This window comes from Nansenia antarctica, assembly GCF_963989245.1.
Source record: "Nansenia antarctica genome assembly, chromosome: 5".
NCBI classification, from domain to species: Eukaryota; Metazoa; Chordata; class Actinopteri; order Argentiniformes; family Microstomatidae; genus Nansenia; species Nansenia antarctica.
The window spans coordinates 40,496,728-40,503,246 of record NC_137690.1 but is presented as its reverse complement, the minus strand read 5'-3'; positions in this window follow the sequence as shown (position 1 = coordinate 40,503,246).

Sequence of the window (6,519 nt, the reverse complement as noted above, 5' to 3'; positions counted from 1 at the left end):
ATATAAATAAATAAGAATATGGGTGTGAGGAGACTTCTAGAACAGTTGGTCTGCTGCCCCTCTCCAGTCAGGTGAGTGGCAGCCTGTGAGTAACGGCGGTGGTTGTGGACGTCCTGTTTCTGACAGCCACGGTCTCTGAGTCACTTCCTGCCTCCCTCCCATCCTGCCTCCAGTGGCCGGTTGCATAAAGATAGATTAAGACTGGTCTAAGCCTTGGACTAGTCTTATATTCTCATAAACATAAATTAAGACTGGTCTAAGCCTTAGACTAGTCTTATCTTCTCAGGTTAGACCAGTCTAATTAAGACTGCCTGTTGCATACAAAATAAGACTGACTTATTTTGAGGTTAGAAAGTTAACCACCTTCCCCCCTGGCTAAGCTTGATTTAAGCTGTGTTGGTGTGGGAACGAGTCAGGGCTAGTAGCTAGCTAACACTGTAACTCCAGCGCGGTAAACTACTTCACTGTTTAAAACTGCTAAGCAGTATACTTTTCTCCATATTATATTCCTCCAATATACACCCCCCCGTAAGTTTTCAGCAGAAGAAAATGTTGTTTATCTCTGTCTTATTTTACCTAGAATGCATTGCGTGACAGGCTATCTAAGTCAGTCTTACTTAAGTCACTCATAGGTGAGCTTTATGCAACAGGAAAATGTTAGAGTCAAGCAAGGCTGACTTAAAGTGAGATCGTATTTTATGCAACTGGCCCCAGGAGCTAACACGTCTAACACACGTCATCCTTCACAGACACAGCGCCTGAAACACCCTCTGATACCTTTCACTGGGTCCATGCCTTTCTACTGTGGCAGAGAGAATATACGCCATTTAGGTGAACCTTTTTATCCAAAGCGACTTACATTGCAGTGAGTGTGTATATTTGTCAGTATGGTGCCAGCGGGAATCAAACCCACAACCTAACTGACACAGAGGATCAATTTACGATCTATTTAAGGATCTATTTAGGATGGGGTTCAAGCAGGGCTGGACTGGGACAAAAATTAGGCCCTGGCATTTTTGGCCCAGACAGGCCCACCCCAATCGGTCGGACCACACCCACCAGCACAAAAATACTTGCCTTATATACTCGTCTTATATACTGTGCTGTACAGTCATATGACAAACTGTAGTATTCCCCCAAACCACTACAAAGACGACTACATACAGTAAGCAATGGTACCAGTGCAAGTAGACCAGTGTACTCAGTGATCTGAGAATTTACGAACGCAGCCTTGTTGTTCTAGATTTTTTTTCCCATTATCAACCTATCATTGCGCTTTTAAAAACAAAGCATGCAACTGTCGCGTCTATCTATTCATGGCAACTCTACATTGTGATTTACAAGGGATATTAACTAATATTAAGTAATATTATTACTTGGTTACATTTTGCAATTGATCCGCGGTACACATGCGTGCCGAACCGTGGGGGGCGATCCGTTACACCCCTAACAGCTACCTATATTTTCCTTACCGGGTCAACGGTTACAGGCTGACTCGGCCCCGCTTCTTCTGTATCCTCTCTATCCTCTGTATCTGTCCCCTGCTCCCGCTCCTCCCTGCCAGCCTCCTCTTCAACCTGTTGCTGTTGCTGCTGTGGTAAACTTGAGGGTGCAGCAAACATGTCCCTAATGTTTACACATTTGGCAGCATCTGCCTCGAGTTTCTTTTTGTTTTTCTCCCTAAGTTTTTCCCAGCCTCCCTTCCGTTTTAGTGTGCTTTTGCGCTCCATCTCTCTCAGTATCTATCTAGTAACTATCCAGGCAAACTACATTTATTTTGCCGGCCGGCTCGGCCCAAAACTACCGCGAAACTGAGACGGAGGTCTGGTGCTGCGTGCGTGCGTGACCCCTGACCCCCCCCCCCCCCTTCTCTCTGTTGATTGGGCCAGCCCAGTGCCTGTATCGAAAATTGACCAATGGGCCGCGGTCCCTGATTTATGGGCCGTTCAATGGTAGCTTTCGATTTATGGGCCGTTCGATGGTAGCTTTCGGCCAGGCCGGCTGGTTAAAAAAAAGAAAAAAAAAAAAACTTTTATTTTTATTTTTATTTTTTGCCGGTCGGCTCGGCCCAAAACTACCGCGGCCCACCGGGCAAATGCCCGGTATGCCAGATGGCCAGTCCAGCCCTGGGTTCAAGTGTGTTGTTCTCCTGGATGAGGAAGTGTGGTGTTAGATAGGAAGTACAGACACATTGTCATGGTAACTAAGGCAGTGTTGTGAGATAGAAGCACATATCAGTCTTATAACTCCTGAATAACAATGTGTAGCTATGTTAAAGCTGGTATTGGTTGTGTGTTAGTAGGTTGTGTGTGTGTGTGTGTGTGTGTGTGTGTGTGTGTGTGTGTGTGTGTGTGTGTGAGAGTAGGTTAGTAGGTTAGTAGGTTGTGTGTGTGTGTTAGCAGGTTGTGTGTGTTAGTACCGGTAGGTTACCGTAGTAGGTTGTGTGTGTTAGTAGGTTGTGTGTGTGTTAGTAGGTTGTGTGTTAGAAGGTTGTGTGTGTTAGTAGGTTGTGTGTGCAGTGTTTCCCCTAGGTTTGCTGCCTTGGGGGGGTGGTATGGACCGTGGCATGGACCCCAACCCCCCCAGGGGGTAAGACCCTGTGACATACCAGCGTCATGTCCAGGGGGTGTACTTGTACATTAAGCCGCCTCACGCTACTGAAACAGGAGATAGGCTCCTCCTGCCCTATGGGCCATTAGGCTCCAGAACCATCGGTTCTCAAGGCTACTTATGTGGTCTTGACTACCTGTCCACCTTCTCACCTGGTTCTTGCTCTCTCTCTCTGGTGTGCTGACACCATCCTGCTCTCTCTCCTTCTCTCCCTCTCTATCCTCCTCTCTCCCTCTTTTGCTGTCAACCAAAAGGCAAACATAACAACCAGAGTATTTATAATCTAATAAGAGGTATACATTGATCCATATCAATTTATAACATAATTATAATGTAATATTGGATTGTTGTGGGCAATGCAGTCAGATAATGTCATTTTGACTTTACTCTCACCTGAAAAAAAATGTGTATGTCCAACTATAAAAAAACGACGCTTCAATCCACTGTCATGCCATTATGGTATTACCATAAAGCCCAATTCTAGCAGAATAAGAAATATTGTATACTTGTATCTACTTCAAGTAAAATAATAAAGTGCATCCAGTTAGCTCTTTAGCTGGCAAGTGTGTGTTAGAGTAAATTATTCAATAATGGCAGGCTGTTTCGTTTCAAGATGTATAAGAAAAGATATTTAATATTCTTCTGCAGAAGGAGGAAGTTTTCTCTCACATTCCACACTTTTTTAAGATGTAAACTCTTAAAACAAGAACAATTTGAAAAATATGGTTCAAAACATTTTTGGAGAAAGAATAATAAAAATGCATCACAACCCAAAAATCCTAAAATTAACAACCAAGCTTAAAATTAAGCACAGTACATCATACACAAGACAAAAAAAATAATAATAATAAATCCAAACGACCGACGCCTTCTTGATTCTTGCATCTTCAATCTCTTCCTAATCGGTCGTTGTCTGTCAGTGTCATTGAGGTTCAGGCAGTCGTCTGTCTCCTTCCATGTTGGACATGGTCTGGGGAGTGGGCTTTAGCACCATCGACACTAGTACAGGTGTCCACACTTTGGACCCTGGCTGGACTCACAGGTATCTGTTGACAGATCCAACAATCAGAATAATTCATCCTCGAAGCAAAATCTCTCATGATACTATGTGTCTTTCCTCCTTGAAACGGCCATGCTCTGATTTGAAGGCTCGGTGGTCCGGGCTGTTGAAACTGGAACACTGTCGTCGATGGTCGTTTGGTGGTTCTCTGTCGGGCCTGGCACCCTGGTGGCTGCGTCCTTCTCTGTCGGGCCTGGCACCCTGGTGGCTCTGGTTCCTCCTCTGTCGAGCCTGGCACCCTGGTGGCTCTGGTTCCTCCTCTGTCGGGCCTGGCACCCTTATCGTCATCTCCTCGGTGTTCTCTGGTGGGTCTGGTAACCCTGGTCGTCGTTTCCCTCTCTGGTGGCCCTGGCTCATCCCTCAATCATCTGGCTGGATATTGCGTAGCACGCCGTCTCTGGATTCTGGTAAACGGCTTCCACTCTGAAATATATATCACATTCTTGCCGTGGCAAAAATCAAGTGTATCTGCAATAATACAGGGCCACCACTGGTCTGTCTGAGGAGACAGTTAACAAAAAAAAAAAAAAAAAAAACTGCAACAGAATTTTATGTCTAATCAAACCAACATCTTAATATTAAAATAGGAAACGGTAGAACATTTTCGTGTGATTTGAAAATCATAAACAAATGTGTCATGTTTTATGATGTCAAAATATACTTACTGAAAAATCATTCAAAAACAAGAAAAACCAGGGTTAATTGTTAATGAGTTAGTGGGAGTTAGCAATCAAAAATATAGTATTTTATGAGCCTCTGATACGACAGGCCACATGGTTCTTTTTTCAATACATCATGGTCTGAACAATGCATGAATACCAAACAGATCTATATAATTTTGGACAGGTTTATGCAAAAAACTCAAAGTGGAGAGTGATCAGTTCTCCCAGAGTTTCACACATAAACCTACCTTCTTGAGAATAGAAATAACTCTCAGGGTCTTTCTGCGCAAGAAAGCAGCTCCCCCTGACTTGGGTTAGAAAATATAAAACCTTGCCTAATGCAACAGTTTAAACATGTTAGAACTGATCCAAAAGTACCAAACCAAAGAAAAGAAATCAGCAGAAAAACAGAAACTCAAAAACCGCTAGGGTCTCATCACAACAAAAAGAATCCAAACAACTCAACAAATTTCCTAGAAGTGTCGGAAAACAAAAAACATTCTTAAACCATCAAGATATACAAAAAACTGGAGCTGTACATGGAGAAACAACAATGATAGACTATTTCCTATTTCTAAAATCCTATTCCTCTCGTCTTGGTTCTCTGGGGTCTTAATTTCCTTATTGGCACAACATCCTGCCTAATCTGTGTACCTACCCCCCTTCTCAGCACCCATTGCTCAACTGGGTTAGGGATAAGCCCAGCCACCACAGGTATACTCATTCTAAGGTTGTTTCTCAAACAGACCCCACATCGACCTATGGCATGGTCAATCTGTTCCATTAACATCTATAATGCCTATCACATATAAAAAGAACAAAATCAAGTTAATGATACAATTTCTAACAAATAGCACTATTAGTTAAAATAGCCTAAAGAAAACACACATGGAATGACTAAGAACAAAGAAACAGCTGTAATGTCTTATCACAAATAAGAAGACAATTACTTTAACAATACAATTAACAAACAATCTTGTAAGTGGAGATTAGACTTTGGGCTTCAGGGGAGGGGTGGCTGGTAAGATCAGCGCTGCTTTTTACATATTGCACTGAGTCAACAGAAAAACTGAAGTATTAACACTGATTAACTAATTAAAACTGGAGTTCAGAACTTTGGTTAGCTCAATGAAACTCTATATTCATACATGGAAAATTCAGAACTCCTGGTTGGCTCAATGAATTTTATGGATAAGTACTGAAAATGTGTTCCCACCTCCCCACTTTTACACAGAACTTAAACCTCTTTTCAGTTCCACTAAACCTCTGTGTAAATAAACCCAATCTCCTCCCCACTTTTACACAGAACTTAAACCTCTTTTCAGTTCCACTAAACCTCTGTGTAAATAAACGCAATCTCTCCCTGGTTAGGCCCTCTCTGTAACCAGGTGAACAGCAACTCCCCCTGATTAGTCCCTCTCTGCAATCAGGTCAGCAGCCACTCCCTCTGGTTAATACTTTTTCTGTAACCAGATAACAGCAACGTCGAAAGATACACGTATATATATAACTAAACCTCTTTTCAGTTCCACTAATCATATACACAAAAAGAGCAGCCTTATGATTTTGCCAGGTGCAATTATAGCCATGATAACATGTAAATCGTCTAAAAACGCCACAAGCCATGCATTACAAAGTGCACCCGGAAACAAAGACCCCTCCAATCGGGTATCTTTCTCCGATTAAATACCGTTCCATATACAAATGAAAATCGACAGGCTTACCCTTGTTCGTGTGTTTACGTAGACAGCGTGCCAAGGCCCTGATCATCCGCTCTCAGCCAATCCAAAAATAGAGGGGATCTCTTGACCGCGTCACTTGCTAGGTGAAACGGGAGAGCTCCGTCTCAAAAACAGCTCGTCAGCTGAAAATGGCTGAAAACGGACAAAACAGGATACCTCCGCAGCCGCTCCCTTTGTTTCCTCGTCGCCAACTTGTTAGAGTAAATTATTCAATAATGGCAGCCTGTTTCGTTTCAAGATGTATAAGAAAAGATATTTAATATTCTTCTGCAGAAGGAGGAAGTTTACAGGTCCGTCAGACGCATCTGAACGTTTCAAAGGTTCCTCCCAAAAGTGACGATCATTCATTATATGTCAGTATTTATACAATCAGATTTCCACAGGTAAGGGGTCCGCCCTCGGGTGAGGTCCAGACCAATCACGAGCAAGGGGCGTGAGTCTGTAC